The following is a 17,729-nucleotide window of genomic DNA, read 5'->3' as shown; positions in this document are numbered from 1 at the left end:
AATGCGATGCTGGTTCCGCTCATTAAAAAACCTGGGGCCAAACCTGCCAATTTTTCGAATTATCGGCCTATATCCCTCCTCCCATTTGGAGCAAAGATCTTGGAAGCTCACATGGCTAGGTGTATCTCCAATTTTATCAAATCATCGGACTACCTGGAGCTTAACCAAGCCGGTTTTTGTCCGGCGCACTCAACTGAGACCGTGATTCTTGCAGTCCTGGACACTATGAGATCTAACGCTGACAGGGGTATTCACCAGGCTCTAGTGCTCGTGGACTTGTCGGCGGCGTTCAACACGGTGGATCACACCATCTTATTGCACCGTGTCGACCAGGCCGGTCTGCGGGGCTCCGCTCTCAGTTGGGTGAATTCTTTCCTGAGTGATCGCACTCAGGCAGTCAGGCTCTAAAACTTCACTGCGCCCAAATTGGTTACTACCTGTGGTGTCCCGCAAGGTTCGTCATTGTCCCCTCTCCTGTTTAATTTATATCTCAAACCCCTCTTACACTTTGAACCATCTAAAACTCAACCCAGGGAAGACAGAGCTGGTACTCCCGGGTAAAAGTGCGGCCATTTGGGGCCCCCACTTCTGGCCGTCAACAATGGGGTCACCTCCCTCTCCCTCTCTCTCGGTGAAAAGCCTCGGGATCACCATCAACTCAGATCTTTCTCTCAAAGGTCAGGTGGGAGCTGTGATCTCTTCCAGCTTCCATCAACTGAGCAAAATAAGAAAAATTGCTCATTTGCTTACCCACTCCGCGCTCATACACGTGGTGCTCACCCTGGTCTTGTACCGATTAGATTTCTCCAATTCTATCTACCTAGGACTACCCATATTTCTGTCTAAGCGCCTACAAATTGTCTAAAACCAAGCGGCCAGATTTATCTTCAAACACAGCAATTGGAGAACGGCAAGACCATTGCTGGCCGCCCTCCACTGGTTATCTATGGAGCAACGGGTGATATTTAAAGTAGGATGTCTGGCTTTTAGGGCCCTGCACGGGAAAAGCCCCATGTTCATTAACAGCCTGATTGTCAAGTACGAGCCTACCCGCAATCTTCGCTCAGCTCATCTGTCCTCACCTTACCCTCCTTCAAACGGAAGCGTCAGGGTGGGTGCCGATTTGCTTACCTCGCCCCAAAGGTTTCGAACACTCTTCCCTTGATGATCAGGAGTTGTACTAACCTTATGGAGTTTCGGAGAGCCTTGAAGACCTGGCAATTTAAGCAAGCATCCGGATAGGTTAACTGCTATCAATTTTCCTCACTGTCAGCGCCATGAAACCCTTGGGTGCCCGTGCGCTTAAAAAGTTTTGATTAACATAACATAACATAACATGGCCCCCTCACCACCATTGTCAGACAGCATGGGCTCAGCATAGTCTCACCCAGCTCATCCTCTCTCTCACGAAGAACCCCGAAGACACTAGACTCAGCTTCCAAGAAAGAATGAAAGACGTCGCAGCCTGGATGAGCAACAGCTGCCTTAAACTGAACTCAGAAAAGACAGAGGTCCTTGTCCTTGGACCCTCTCTTCCTGTGTGGGACAGCTTCTGGTGGGCCCCTGCCCTCAGAAACCCACTAACCCACTCTGACAGACCACACCCAGAACCATGGCATCATCCTAGACTCCTCCCATACCTTGACCCATCAGATCAATGCCGTCGCCTCCACCTGCTTCAACACCCTCTGCATCCTCAGCAAGACCTTCAAGTGGATCCCCCGGAATGCAGAAAGACGACCAGCCATGCACTCATAACCAGCAGACTGGACTACGACAACGCCCTCTATGGAATCAACAAGACCCTCCAATCTCCAAACCATCCAGAACACCGCAGCCAGACTCATCCTCGGAACCCCACGTCACAAGCACATGACCCAGCACCTACGAGACCTCCACTGGCTCCCCATCAAGAAAAGAGTAACCTTCAAGCTACTCACCCATGCCTACAAATCCCTCCACAACATCGGATCCAAATACCTCAACGAAAGAGTCTCCTATAATATACCCCAAAGGAGCCTCCACTCTGCCGACTTCGCCTTGGCAGAGACCCCTCGCATCTGCAGAACCATAGCAGGTGGAAGAGCCTTCCCCTGCAAAGCAGCAAAGACCTGGAATGAATTCCGAGTCAACATCAGATGCTCCCCCACTCTTTACACCTTCAGGAAGAACCTCAAACCTGGACCTTCGATTGATCTGGAGCTGCAACCATCCCCACCAGCGCCTTGAGACCCTCACAGGTGAGTAGCGTGCTTTATAAACCCCCAATTGATTGATTGATTGATAGCCCAGAATGACTAGTTGGATGGCCTCCTGATCTGTAACCTCAGGGGCATGAAAGGCTTCCAAAAACCCTACACTTAGAATTTGCCATCTGCAATTCTACTACCACCCCAGTCCTGGACCCTTGGAAGTGGGATTAAGGTGCTCTGCCAGCCTCTGTGGATCCAATATAACTGGTGCATCTCCTCTACTGCATGGTGTAGACCGATGCTTCCCCACTGTGGTGTGGATTCGCCCTGTACCAATGACCAGCATCGCAAACCATCAGAACCACCGAAGTGCATCCCCTCGCATTCGGCATCAACGGTGCCCTCGACGACAACCCCACACTCTGTATTGCAGCCTCACAGCACTTTGGAACCTATGCATTGCCCCCAGTGCGAGCCGCACCCTCGACTTGGGATCACCAGCCCCATCTACAAGATCCTCAATGACGATGCATGCCCTCGTATTGTAGTCTCTTTTTTTTTATATATTTTTATTGAGAGTTCATAATCAAAGAGAAAACATTACATGGCACATTAGCAGCGGAATTGATACAGTACGGAATAAAATGTGTGTGCATAAGTACAAAAACATTTGCAGAACACATTACTAATAAAGTTAATACTAAAAATGTGAATCAAAATCCAGACCCATCTCATACTAGCTTCATTTATATACAAAAATATGTTCAAATTTCAACAATTTAAAACTTAGTCATAAAGTGCAATGTGTATAGTACTATCATAATAGCGATCTAGAAGGCTAATATTAGAAGGAGTTGTTAAAAATAGGTATCGAAAAAAATCAAACTAGGATTCAAACACACTCCAGTATTTATCGTATTTCTTAAGAGCCCCTGGTCTCAGTGCGTATTTTCTTTCCCTACCCTTAATCCGTAATAATTTTGCCTTCCATGCCTGTAGGGTTGGTACTGAATCTGATTTCCAAGACTGCAAAATAAGAGATTTAGCTATGAGAGAGGCTATAAATAAGGACTCATCGTGAGTGTGGCTCGGGGAGCAGCCTAGGACTGAAGTTAACTCATAAAAAGAAATAGTGGCTTTGATCGTGGTTGAAAGATATTTTTCTCTTTCCCTCCAGAATAACTGTATTTTGGGGCACTCCCAGACGATATGCTTCCAGGTGCCTTTTTCTTCACAGCGGAAGCACTTATCGGAAACTTGGGGATAAATACTGTGGAGGAATGAGGGAGTTCTATAAATTAACCATTTATTATAAAATTGCATACGTTTGAAATTAGCACCGCAGAAGATGGTTTTATTAAATGTATTAATCTTATCCCATGTCAGCTTGCTAATTTCAATGTCTTCCCTCTTTTTCCACCTTTTTATGATCTTATTGGAGGAGTCGATTCCGTTGTCATCTTTTAATATTTTAATCCAAGTACTGATCTTCTTTTGTGATGGATTATTTAATGCTATAGACAGATCTTTTTTTATAAAATAGGTTACCTATATCTATCTCTCTAAGATCCGCATGGAGCATAAAAAAAGATAATTTCAGTATTGTACAAGCGTGGTGGATCTGTCTAGAGATTTCCTCCCAGGATTTCCATCTATTCCCTGTGAGGAAATCCTCAATTTTCTCAAAGCCATTCTCCTTCCGAAGTCTCACTATATTATTATCCAGACGGCCCCCCTCTCCAGAGCTAAAATTGGTTAAATCCGTTGTACTACTTATTTTAAACATGCCATAAAATTTCAAGAGCTGTGTTTTCTGTTTAAAACCCCCACTGTAAGGACTTATAACAAACCTTCTTTGGATCCTTCGTAATTCTCACAGGATCAGTAATTTTAGATTCCAACAGCATCTTCTTCATAAAAAAATTGTCTGCCTCATGATCGTCTAGAAAGAAAAACCTGAAGCTATGATGTGCAAAAGAAGCAAAATAATATTTTCTAACGTTTGGGAGGGACAGCCCTCCTTGTGCAAATGGGAGTTACAAAGTGCTAAGTGCAAGCCTAAAAATTTTTGTTTGCCCAAAGGAAGGAGGAAATAAAAGCATCCACTTTTTTTAAAAAGGAAACCTGGATTGAACTAGGAGCCGCACTAAAAAGGAAGTTAAAAAGAGGTAGAATAGACATACATATTAAAGCTGCCCGTCCTATTATGGAAAATGGTAATAGATTCCAGCGATCTAAATGAGACCCAACCTTTTTTAACAGAGGTATATAATTTAACGAATACAGGTCTTCCAACTTATCCGAGATAAATATTCCCAGATATCTCTTTGAGCGTATGCTGTATATCTGCCTAAATTCCGGCAATAAAGTGTCTACAGTGCAGTTAGCTAAGATTAATTCCGTCTTGTTAACATTTATCTTATAGCTCCCTAACTTTTGAAAGTCAGAATTTTTTTTTTACATTTTCACTTGACTTGAGGGTTTTGAATCTAAAAAAAAGGGTAATATCATCAGCATATAATTTTATGTTTGCAGTCTTGCCACACCTTGGAATTGCTTCGTGTTTGTGATGCATCTTCGATACAGATCCTTTCAATGCTCTGCAAATCAGGATTTAAGGTACTTTGTTCAGAGGGTCTAACTGCTGTTTATGTGGTTGTGGGATTTCGGGAGGGGTGTCAAAAAGGTTGGCCGACACAGGTGCTCTAGGTAGTGAAGGTTTTATTATTTTATAGAGTCTTCGTTTCTGCACAGGCACTCTGTAAAAAGGGAGGGGTGGATCAGTCTCTTCCGTGGTGTTTCTTCCTGCTCCGGGCCGCCGTTCCCACTGCCTCCTGGGAGTTGTAGGCCGTCTCTCCGCCGTCTCGATAGCCTCTCGATACCGGCAAAGAAGAAAAATAAGAAGCCTGAGTCAATCTGGCCTTCACTTAGACTCTGTACAGGGGAAAGGGGGTGAGGATAACACACTTGCACTCCACTACCCAGAACGAGTGACAGGACCAGTGAGGGAGGGGTTTTTTTTTTTAGTGTAGAGGGAATCGCGTGTGTCCTCAGGGTGGCTTGCTCCTTCTAATGCCCGCCCACCCGCTGAATCTTGACCGTACCTGGTCAAGCCACACTTTGCGGGAAGTGTGGCTGGGCGATGCGCAGTCCCGTTGGCCTCCTGGCTTGTTGATGTAGCCTCCGTCACGGTCGCCCTCCTTCTCTGCCGCCGGCGTCTCTTCCGTCTTTTCCTCCGACCTCCTCTCCTCCGGATGGATCTCCTCCTCCGTCCTCCTCCGATCTTCCAGCTCGTACTCCTCCTCCGTCCTCCGATCTTCCTGCTCGCTCACGTCCCAGTCTGCTCCGCTCTCTCTCCACTCTCGCCACCAGTCTCCTTCTCCGCCTCCAGGTGTCTCGCACACCTGCGTGGATTCAGGGATGGGTTTTACCTCCGCACAGAGGGCGTGTCCCAAGTCCGGCTCCGCTCCCTTAAATGTGCAGGGATATTCTGATTCCAAGCCGGGCCGGCATCCGATGACGTCAGGGGTCTTCCAGGCCTCCGTGTGCTGCATAAAGAGAGGGGACACATAAATAGGCAGGCCAGGGGGCCCCGCATCCGGGTCCCCCACGTCACAGTGGTATATCTGATTTGTGTTGAACATGTCTCTGATGGTATGTCTTATATGATCTGTGTGTTTCTAACACTGCGCTCCACTTAGTGGTTAGTATGTTGAGGCACACCACAGACTATAATTTTTGGCCCCTGGGAAAATATTTGTGAGTATGTTGTACATTATTATTAAAGAGCTTCTGCTTTATACATTTTTCCAGTGTGATACTTATAAAGGATCATAAGATGTTCATCATTAACACAAGCAGTCACCCTTATACATGAAGGTCAGAAAACCAGTACAAATTCCAAGCATGGACAAACATGTAATATATTAGACATTTTTGATTCACCTATGTTCGAAATTGAGGTCTCTAGTTGGCAATGGGTTGCACTTTGACCAAGTAGATACCCTTTCTTCTAGTCAGGGAAAGGGGAATACACTTCAAAATAACCCCTGCTCACCCCCTTTGTAGCTTGGCACAAGCAGTCATGCTTATCTCAGAGGTATTGTGCAAAGCATTTGCACATAACTCGCAGTAATACAGTGAAAACACGTCAAAAGGCCACCACACCAGTTTTAGAAACATAGCCAATATTTATCTGTGCAAAACAAGACCAAAACGATAAGGATCCAACATACAGTTATTCAAGAATATTACTAAACAAAAATAGACTTTAGAAACAGTTCCTTGAGGTTGATAGCTCCTTCCAGGCTACCAAGGCGATGTGAACCAAGCAATCCAAGGGTTTTGGCCGACAGCTGAGGTGCGTGCCACCTGCAGCGGGTGTCAAGGCTGCAGTGTGAAGCAGAGCAGTGCAGCGTGCAGTGCCCTCAGGTCGCCTGCAGGCAGCGGTTTGGTGGCTCTTGTCCAGCTGCATCGGTGATACCAGGGCTGCGGTGCTAAGTGGGGCGGTGCTCGTCAAAGTGCAAGCAATGGTGTGCGTTGGTGATATAGGATCGGTAGGGCTGGCGTCAGCGGGCCGAGGCTGCGGTGTGGAATGAGGCAGTGCATCATGTAACTTACGACTGTTTTCCCCAAGCCACGGTGCAGGCAGCGGTGGCTTCAGCTCACAGCATCGTCGTCTGTAAGACCAGTGCAGCGGAGTGAAGTGAGGCGGTGCAGAGAGCGGGGCCCACAGGTTGTGGTGAAAGCAGCAGCTCGGTGGAGGCGGAAGATGGTGACGTCGGTGAGACCAGGGCTGCGGTTTCCCTCTGCTGCAGCTGAGACCCACAGTCACAGATGCTGTATCAGGAGGAAGGCAAAGTCTTTGATGTTCCTGAGACTTCTTGAACAGGGGTGAAGCTCTACTTCAAGTCCTTGGAGATACACATAGATGAAGAAGTTGTAGAAAGCTCATTCCAGTCCTTTCCCTTCCCAAGACAGAAGCAGCCACTGTAGGCCAACAAAGCAAAGCACTCAGCACAGTGGTAGTCCCTCCTCACAGCTTCCCCAATGTTTATACCCCATTTCCCTTTGAAGTTGGCACAAACAAAGTTAATCTGGCATGCATAAACCAGTTCTGCCTGGCACAGGCCACGTTCACTTCAGGAGGGGAGACAGCTTTTTGAGAGGCAGGCACTGTCCATTCAGGTGCAAACGACAACTCCTACCATTTTAAATGCAGCCTGGTCTATTCAGCCTGGCTACGTGTCACCCCAGAAAGGTAGAAAACACCTCGACCTCCCCCTTGTGTCTGACTAGCGTGAATACCTATCCCAAGCTCCTGTCACTCTGAACCCAGAAGGTGAATACGCAAATGGCAGAGGCACACAGGATGGCTAAACAAGAAAATTACCACTTTCTAAAAGTGGCACTTTCAAACACATAATTAAAAAAAACACTTCTACTAAATGGTGTGTTATTAAATTCTGAGTTCAGGAAACCTAAACTCCAATACTTTATCATGTCCCAATGGAAAGTTAGGCTTGTAAGATGTTGCAAGGCAACCCCAATATTAACCCATGAGACAGATAACCTTGCCATAGTAAAAATAAATTGCACAGTATTTCACTATCAGGACATGGGACACACCAGTAAAGTGGGTTCACTTGCCAGGTCGACATGGCAGTTAAAACTGTGCGCAGACACTGCAGTGGCAGGTCTGCGAACCCTTTGAAAGGCTACTTGTGGGGATGGCAAAATCAGTGCTGCAGGCCCGCTTGTAGCATTTGATTTACAGGCCTGGGCACACCTGTAAACATTACTAGGGACTCATTAGTAAATCAAATATGCAATCATGGAAGCACCAATCCCATAACATAATTTCCAGCTGGTGCACTTGCACTTTAACACTGAACAGCAGTGGCAAAGTGCTCAGAGACACTAAACTATCAAAAACGAAGTCCAGCACACCATTGAAACCCAGTGTTCAGAAAGCAAAACGATGCAGGTCTATCATATGTCCCCTCCAACTGAAAGTAGGGAGAACTACCCACCCACTTGAGAGTTGTCTTCACTAAGGCGAAAGAACCTGGACAGACCATCAGCGTTGGCGTGCTCTGTACCAGGGCGGTGTTCCACCATATAGTCCATTCCCTGTAGGGAGATGGACCACCTTAACAGTTTTGCGTTCTCACCTCTCATATGCATTAACCATCTGAGGGGCCTGTGGTCGGTCCGACCTCAGAAGTGATTCCCAAACAAGTAGGGTCTTAGCTTCTTCAGTGCCCAGACCGCAGCAAAAGCTTCTCGCTCGATGGCACTCTACTTGTATTCCCTGGGGAGTAGTCTCCTGCTAAGGAAGACTACAGGATTGGTTTAGACCCTCTTCATTGAATTGTGCGAGTACTGCTCCCACGCCGTGCTCTGAAGCATCTGTCTGCATGGCAAATTCCTTGGAGAAGTCGGTTGTGGCATCAACCCAGATCACCTTCCTGGACTGCTTCCTGGAAGTCAGCTCAGTCAAGGGGGCAACAGCGGTGTAATAGCCCTTGAGAAATCTCCTTTAGTAACCAGTGAGACCTAAAAATGCCCTTACCTCTGTCTGGGACTTGGGGGCTCCCAAGCCATATTGGTGTCATTAATAGGCTGTAGGGGTGCAACCTAGCTGCTGCCTACCTGATACCCTAAGTACACCACCAACCCCTGCCTGATCTGGCACTTACAGGCCTTCATTGTGAAGTCTGCCTTAGGCAGAGCATTCAACCCTTCCCAGAGTTGGTGCAAGTGATCTTCCCAGCTGGAACTGAACACTGCAATATCATCCAGATAGGTGGCACTGAAATCCTCCAGTACAGCCAACACCTGGTTGATCAACCTCTGAAAGGTAGTGGGGATATTCGTCAACCCAAAAGGCATCACCAAGAACTGCTAGTGCCCCTCTGGTGTTGAGAACGCAGACCTATCCTTGGCCCCATCTTTTAAAGCAATCTGCCAGTACTCAGTTGTCAGATAAAACATACTGAGAACTTGGCAGCTCCCAACCGATCTATGAGGTCATCAGCTCTGGAGATGGGGTGCGCATCAGTCCTGGTGATGGCATTGAGCCCACAGTCGTCCATGCAGAGCCGAAGTTCAGAAGCTGTACAGGGTGTAGTAGCCTTTGGGACCAAGACCACTGAGCTGGACCAAGGACTGTTGGAGGGTTCTATCACCCCAACACCAACATCTTAGAAACCTCGTCTTTGATGCTGGCCCTGAACCTGTCAGTCAAATTGTACATTTTGTGCTTCACTGGAGGACTGTCCCCTGTGTCCACATCATGGGTACACCAGTGGGTGACACTTGGGGTCAGGGAGAACAGCATGGCAAACTAACAATGCTGCATCCACATCTTGAGAGCCATCTGACATGGAGAGGAGTTTATCCTCTTTACGTGTCTTTTTATTACTGAAGCGTTTACTGGGCCGTTTCTTACTCTCCAAATACTTGGTCCTCCAAGGGATTTGATCTGTGCTGAGTGGGGTTGGATATTCGCTGAATTGGCAGTTACCCATTGAGGACCAGGAATAGGAGAACTGTATCTACACACTCAAAATTAAACCCATATAGATAAATCCCCGAAAAATACTGTAGATATTAAATATGATCATTGCAAGCCCAAATCTAAAGAAAGGTAGACGGGCAAGGATCATGCAACCAGGAGTTCCGTTATAGCTATAAGGAATAATAGCATCAGGATTTGGTGATCTGAAACTTTATTCTTGCATGTCTGTTTAGTCATAGGGCACCCAGTATAAATGCACGCTCTTCCAGATTGTTTGCTGACAGGCCAGCCTGAGAGAGAGACGAATAGCGGAAACTTCAAGCGACATACAAGATCAACTTCAAAATCGACTACTAAATTGGCAAAGCGCTCAAAGAAGAGCGACTTCCTAGGCTTTTTCCAGAACTAGCCTATGGAATAGCTGAAGCCTCCATTGCGAAACAGCAAAGACCATTCTAAAATTATTTTCTAGTGAATGAATGTCACTATTGAGGATAACATACACATGAGAAATTTGCTGAGAACCATCTGAGGTCCTGAAGAGAGTTCCTCACACAAGGAACTCGAAACGTGTCGACCATCATAGTGTTAGGCCAATCATTTTAAATTCAAAACAAACTACTTTTGAACCTTTCCTAGTGGTTTAGATGGCCTATTGTCTAAAATTGTAAATGTTTCTCCTGGTAATATGATTCTAATGATATTATTTGCTTAATACTAGTTTGTAGAATTGAGCTATTGACTTTTTGTGATTGCCTTCTCTCCCCCTTTTTCTTTTTCTCCTTCCCAAACACTTTTTCATGATGCTTGGAAAATTGTATATATGAGTATGAATGCGGACACATGAGCGAATGAGTGCAAGAACGTGTGACATAAGAAAATGCAAACGCTTTTAGGTAGGGTTCTTTCCCTTTTTCTCTCTCCTGTATATCTAATGTGATTTTTGCTAAAGAAGAAGAATTTGATGTTTAAGAAATGTGTTTTTGATTCGTAATCTGAAATAAATGGATTGATTCAAATGAACAATTGTTTCGAAGAACTAGTTTGAGTCTGCTCTTCATGACAGAATTGTGACGGAAGTAAATTGCAGTACTGGCATTCGTTTGTTGTTTCTTAATTCTAAGGCTTGGCCTTACTGCAGATAAGCCAAACCTTCTGTTGGTTTACGGTATTTTAATATCTAGCACTGTGAGCACTTTAGAAAACATGGTAGTAGGAACATTGTCTCCTATTGTTTCTTGATAATCTTATTGACCAGAAGATCTCTCCAGACTTCGCTTGTCTTTCTTAATGTTTTTTTATTATTATTCCCGATCATCGATTACTGTATATTTTATGAATTGCCCATCTGCTCTGCTCAATACAAATTTTTTTTTTAAAAGATCAGTGCTTTTCTTTAAAAGGGAATGCCTACTGGCTTTGCCAATACATTTATAATTGTATACATAATAATAAAGAAACTCATTATTATTCTCTTATGGATTTATAATAGGGTGCTTACAGTTTAGCCTCATCTTTAGTTTTTGCAGCATGTATCGACCTCACATGTAGACATGTTAACTGTCGGGGTTCTCCAAATATAGGCAATCATTAGTGAAGATGGAAGTTAAAAGTAGTTGACCAATTATTTCGAGTGGTAAGTTACACTACTGGGCCCTCTGGTAAGCCTCTGATGTCACTGGTATGCCTGAGAACTACATCCCCTAGTGTGGGTTGCCAGGGCCCGGCGGCAAGGCAATTAGCCTTCCACTTTTCTTTTGAAATCTTGCTCTCCTATTACAATTTTGCGCCCAAAGAATTTTGCCCCGGGGCAACTGCCCCTGTGGGCCCACCCATGCTACTCCACTACCTCGAGGAAGACTTCTCGTATTTAAGTAGCCCGCTAAGAGATGGAGATGCCTCCTTCTCCTGGTTAGGGTAGCTCTTGGCCAAATAGCTTCACTTTCATAATGGCAAGCAACTACTTGGGCTGCCTTAAGTGCCCAAGGGGCAGGTTTGTAATCAGCAGGGATGGAAGCCATTTATTTGAGTCGCAAATGAACATTGTGCTACTCCACGACACTCCCAGAGTATGAAAATAAGCTGCAAATTCCCATCACAAGGGGCCTAAGAGACCAGAAAGGAACAAAGAAGGAAACAATTCAAAAATGTTTTTGCCTACCCACGAAAAGTAAATTGAAGTGTACATAAAATTAGAACATAGAATTCATAGTAGTACTTTATTTTATTTTTTTCTAATGCAAAGCCATGCCTAACTTGTGTTGCAATAAGAAAAATATGTTAGATAACAGTACATTTTTATATAGAACTAAACACCACACGTTTGCCTTTTCTAAGTGCTGCAAAATAAAAAGAAATACTCTTGCCCGATTTAAGGAACTCTATTTACCCACTTTGAAAAATGGAAAACTGAGCCTGTCTAAACTAAAAGTGAGCTAAAGATATGTTGCATCCTGGCCGAGGGTCCAGGTTGCATCCTATTAAATAAAGGACATCCGATGAAATAGGTGTGGGCAGAAAACTCCGCTCTGCCAGCGTAGTGGATACAGCCAGCCACCCCTGCTCCCCGGCCCATTCCCTGCTTCTGAAAGCAGACAGGCCGGGGAGAGCCTCCCCGGGCCCCAGTGGACCCCTGTCCCCAGCGCCCGGACCCTCGGCTGGCTTGCAGGACAGGGGGCTCCGCACCTCGGGGCCCACCGGATGCAGCACTAGCCCTGGGCCCGGTCCCAGCTTCCGAACCCTAGCCAGGCCGAGGAGAGCCTCCCCTGGCCCCGGCGGACCCCCGTCACCAGTGCCCAGACCCTCGGCTGGCTTCCAGGATGGGGGGGCTCCTGCAGCCTGGGACCCTGGGACGCAGCACGAGCCCCGGGCCCGGTCCCAACTTCCGAACCCTAGCCAAGCCGGGGAGAGCCTCCCAGGGACCCGGTGGTCCCCCGTCCCCAGTGCCCGGACCCTTTGATGGCTTACAGGAAGGGGGGCTCATGCACCACGGGCCCACCGGAAGGAGCTCAAGCCCCGGGCCTGGTCCCAGCTTCCGAACCCTAGCCAGGCTGGGGAGAGCCTCCCAGTGACCCGGTGGACTCCCGTCCCCAGCGCCTGGATCCTTTGATGGCTTGCAGGACGGGGGCTCATGCACCGTGGGGCCCGCCGGAAGGAGCTCAAGCCCCGGCCGCCGGAAGGAGCTCAAGCCCCGGGCCTGGTCCCAGCTTCCTTACCCTAGCCAGGCCGGTGAGAGCCTCCCCAGGACCCTGTGACCCCCGTCCCCAGCACCCGGACCCTCTGATGGCTTGCAGGGTGGGGGGCTCACGCACCCCAGGGCCCGCCGGACGGAGCTCAAGCCCCGGGCCTGGTCCCAGCTTCCGAACCCTAGCCAGGCTCGGGAGAGCCTCCCAGTGACCTGGTGGACTCCCGTCCCCAGCACCCGGACCCTTTGATGGCTTGCAGGATGGGGGCTCACGCACCGCGGGGCCTGCCGGAAGGAGCTCAAGCCCCGGGCCCGGTCCCAGCTTCCGAACCCTAGCCAGGCCTGGGAGAGCCTCCGTGGGCCCTGTGGACCCAAGTCGCCAGCACCCAGACCCTCTGATGGCTTGCAGGACGGGGGGCGCACGCACCCTGGGGCCCGCCGGATGGAGCTCAAGCCCTGGTCCCGGTCCCAGCTTCCAAACCCTAGCCAGGCCGGGGAGAGTCCCCCTCGGCCCCGATAACGCCTGGACCCTCGGCCGGCTTGCAGGACGGGGTGGCTCCAACACCCCCCATGGCCTGCAGGACAGTGCTCAAGCCCCAGGCCTGGTTCCTGCTTCCAACACCCAGCCAGGCCAGCCTCCCTGGGCCCCGGTGGACCCAGGTCCCTGGGACACCGGACCCCTCTGCTTGTTTTCCAGCACGGAGAGGCTCCGGCACCCCCCCCATGGTCTGCCAGACAGAGCTCAAGCCCCGGGCCCAGTCCCTGCTTCCGAACCCTAGCCAGGCCGGGGAGAGCCTCCCTTGGCCCCGATGAACACCCAGAAACTTGGCTGGCTTGCAGGACAGAGCTCAAACCCGAGGCCTGGGCCCAGCTTCTGAACCCTAACCAGGCCGGGGAGAGCCTCCAAGGGACACCGCTGAACCCCCTGTCCCCAGCATCCGGACCCACTGCCTGAACCAAGGAGGCTTAAGCCCAGGCCACATCCTCTCCCTGATGGCCTGCCCAGGGAGCCCATTTTTCTCTGGGCTTACAGAACTTCGGGGAAGGACAAAAGTCGGAGTTAGCCCGGCCGCCAGCCCGCAGGGCTATCTGGTCACCAAGCCCACAGGGCCATCTGGTCACCGGCCCGCAGGGCGATCTGTTCGCCCGCCCCACAGGGCCATCTGGTCGCCTGGCCCACAGGGCCATCTGGTCGCCCAACCGGCAGGGCCATCTGGTCACACAGCCAGGTAACCAGATGGCCCAGGACGACCCAGCACCCAGATGGCCCGGGAAGGTGGCCATACCCAGTCGCCCTTGCAGTCCGGCGAGGGTGGCCGGCAGCACTGAGGCAGCTGCTCTGGAGGCTCCTTCCCTGGGGCTGCTGCTGCTCGCCTCCCTGCTCGACTTGCCCAGGAGCAGCGGGCAGGGGAGGCCTGACCGGCGGCCGAGGCCATCTGGTTACCCTGCTGACCCACAAGCGATGGTGGCCCCCGTCCCCGCACCCCGGTGGGGCAGGGACGGGAGGTGGAGGCGGCCTCCCACGGGCCTGTGTCCCTCCCATCGGCCCGGCGGCAGAGGGACCCACCCCTGGGTGTGGTGGAGGGAGGCAGGCGCCCACACACAGAGACAAAAGCTTGGCTCAGAGGATGACTTTCAATAGATCGCAGCGAGGTTGCTGCTCTGCTACTTACGAAACCCTGACCAAGAATCAGGTTGTCTACGAATGATTTAGTACCGGGTGCCCCACGAACATGCGGTGCACTAAGGGCGATGGAGGCGGCCCCCTTCCATCCGCGCTCCGGTACCCAAGCGAGCGCCTCTACGCGCCGGCCCCCGAGAGAGGCCGGCTATCCCAGGCCAACCGAGGCTCCAGGACACTGCGGTATTGTTACGGTTTGGGGGGATTCTGACTTAGAGGCATTCAGTCATAATCCCACAGATGGTAGCTTCGTCCCATTGGCTCCTCAGCCAAGCACATACACCAAATGTCTGAACCTGCAGTTCCTTTCGTACTAAGCAGGATCACTATTGTAACAACACATCATCAGTAGAGTAAAACTAACCAGTCTCACGAAGATCTAAACCCAGCTCACGTTCCCTATTAGTGGGTGAACAATCCAACGCTTGGTGAATTCTGCTTCACAATGATAGGAAGAGCCGTCATCGCAGGATCAAAAATCGACACCACTATGAACGCTTGCCGCCACAAGCCAGTTATCCCTGTGGTAACTTTTCTGACACCTTCTGCTTGAAACCCAAAAAGTCAGAAGGATCGTGAGGCCCCGCTTTCACGGTCTGTATTCATATTGAAAATCAAGTTCAGGCCAGCTTTTGCCCTTCTGCTCCGCGGGAGGTTTCTGTCCTCCCTGAACTCGACTTAGGACACCTGCGTTATTGTTTGACAGGTGTACCGCCCCAATCAAACTCCCCACCTGCCAGTGTCCCCGGAGCAGGTTGCTTGGAGACAGAAGCGAGAGCCCCATGGGGCTCACCCCCGCCTCACTGGGTAAGTGAAAAAAAGATAAGAGTAGTGGTATTTCACCGGCAGCCCGAGGGCCTCCCACTTATCCTACATCTCTCATGTATCTTCACAGTGCCAGACGGGAGTCACGTTTAACGGGGGAGTTCTTTCCCCGCTGATTCTGTCAAGCCCGTTCCCTTGGCTGTGGTTTTGCTAGATAGTAGGTAGGGACAGTGGGAATCTTGTTCATCCATCCATGCGCGTCACTAATTAGATGATGAGGCATTTGGCTATCTGTACCACCTTGCGGTGGCTCATTCTGGGTTATTATGCTGCCCATCAGCGTCAATTAGGTTTTGCTTCCAACAATACAATATTCTTTTGTTCCGGAGTACAGTCACAGTGAAGGCTGTCCTCACTGGAAGTGGGATCACGTATAAGCCAGAGATAGTACACCCTGCAGTACTATTCCAACAATTTTAAAATTGTCTATGAACAGTTCTGAGAATTTAAAATATGATTAGCAGGACATCAATTTTCAATGTGTGATAATTATGTGTATGTAATTATTTGAGACCTATTCATCATTCAAGACATTTTAATAAGTATGATGTAACCAACTATATTTAAATTGTTATAAGCACACATTTATAAAAAAAATACACATCTACAAATTGCACATCTAACTAGAAAAAGCACATCCAGAAAAAAATATCTATAAAATTCACATCTATACGAAATCTTGTGTCAACTATAAACCTATATGTTAAAACAATATGCTTTATTAGGGTGAATTGTGTGCTGCAAGAAATTGTACATCCCAGTATAAGATTGATACTCAATTGTCCATGAATACTTGGCACATTTTAAGAGTGTCCATTAAAGTAGTCAGGCAAACATTTTTATTGAATGGGAATGACATTTGCAGACCTAAATCAGCCAGTACAACATCATTACATTGAGCCCAAATACCACGACATCCATCGATAAAGCCATGAAATTTTAGTGTTGCATTTTGTGAGATCTTTGATTTGCTGTGACAGATCCTGATAGTATTTCACTTTACTCTCAAACGCTAATTCGAGGGAATTCTGAGAATTTTCATAACAAATTGATACATCAATCACTACAGCTGTACCATTTTTGGTAAACACTAAATCTGGTTTTCGTAGTTCTCCTTGATTATTCTTAACATGAGGTTCCCTATATGCCATCCAACCACACCTTTTTACTCTGTCAATGAGCAATTCCAGAATTTTGTTATGTCTTTTTATCCTAATGTCCTTAGTTTTAGGACATGCGCCTGAAATATGAGAAATTGTTTCGCAAACATCATTAGAATACCTACATGTAGCAAATGCACAATTTCTTCCCCCTAGTGATGGTTTCTCTAGTATATAAAACATTTGCTCTTAACATCAGCGCGGCTATGTACTGGTTTTCTTTCATTTTGTTATGCTTGCTGATCCAGAAGTTTGAGGTTGGATTACTTGCTAAGTATTTTATACCATCACCTTGGACAGGGAGATTTGCCCATTTCTCAAACTCTTCTTTTCTCCAATCATATGTTGCTAACAAATTCAAATCATAGCTCAGAAACCTACTGTCTAAAGTGTTGAGTTTGTGTGTTTTGATGTTTTTCATTCATATCTTCTCCTGCATACATGGATGAATAAATGAGCTATGTACAAGTCTGTAGCTGCCCTGAGATACAATAAACTATTTACTTTATTGAGACCAATTTGTGTACATAGTTTTGGTATACTGAGGCCCCCCAAATGATCTTTTTGAATATAGGAGACCATCACATGTGTATGCAGGAAGGTGTAGAAAGTGTTCGATATACTTTTTTATTGTTTGATCCAGAACATTTAAAGTTTTTGCTTCTGTTCCTGTCATTTCCAATTTGAATTATAGTTTAGGTACCAAGTACTGACACAAAATTTCTATTTTCTGCGTGGGCTTAAGTGATATATTATCAGGTTTTTGAGCCCAATTGACAAGAACCTCATTAATTGTATTGTTGCTTGTATGACCAGTGTGTGGATCAAAGTTCAATCCGAGGTATCTCTCACTTTCTCCTGGATGAATGTCTTTCTTTTTCAAACTGCCATGGCTTACAGCTGTTAATCAGGATTTTATCTTTATGGTGACTGATATAAAATCCATATGTCTTTTTCACATTAATTTTTAATTCTGTAGTTTTACTGAACTTTTCAATGATTTTCAGATTTGTACTCATTCCTTCCCAGGTACTACTGAGTACTGCGATGTCATTGGCAAAGGCAAGAGCGGTGATTTGCTCAATCAGACCATCTGATCCAAATGTGAAGCCCTTGCCGTTTTTCTGAAGATCACAGATCAGAAGATCCATGGCAATGTTAAATA

General features: G+C 47.7%; 1 pseudogene; it reads right to left on the bottom strand.

Moving 5' to 3' along the window:
* Positions 1-14,506: 14,506 nt before the first annotated feature.
* Positions 14,507-17,729, bottom strand: part of LOC147706936 (28S ribosomal RNA) — a 7,213-nt pseudogene continuing 3,990 nt past the window's right edge.

The sequence above is a fragment of the Lissotriton vulgaris genome, chromosome 6 (assembly GCF_964263255.1).
Source record: "Lissotriton vulgaris chromosome 6, aLisVul1.2, whole genome shotgun sequence".
NCBI classification, from domain to species: domain Eukaryota; kingdom Metazoa; phylum Chordata; class Amphibia; order Caudata; family Salamandridae; genus Lissotriton; species Lissotriton vulgaris.
Note: the sequence above shows the minus strand (reverse complement) of the source record. Positions and strands in the feature narration are given on the sequence as shown.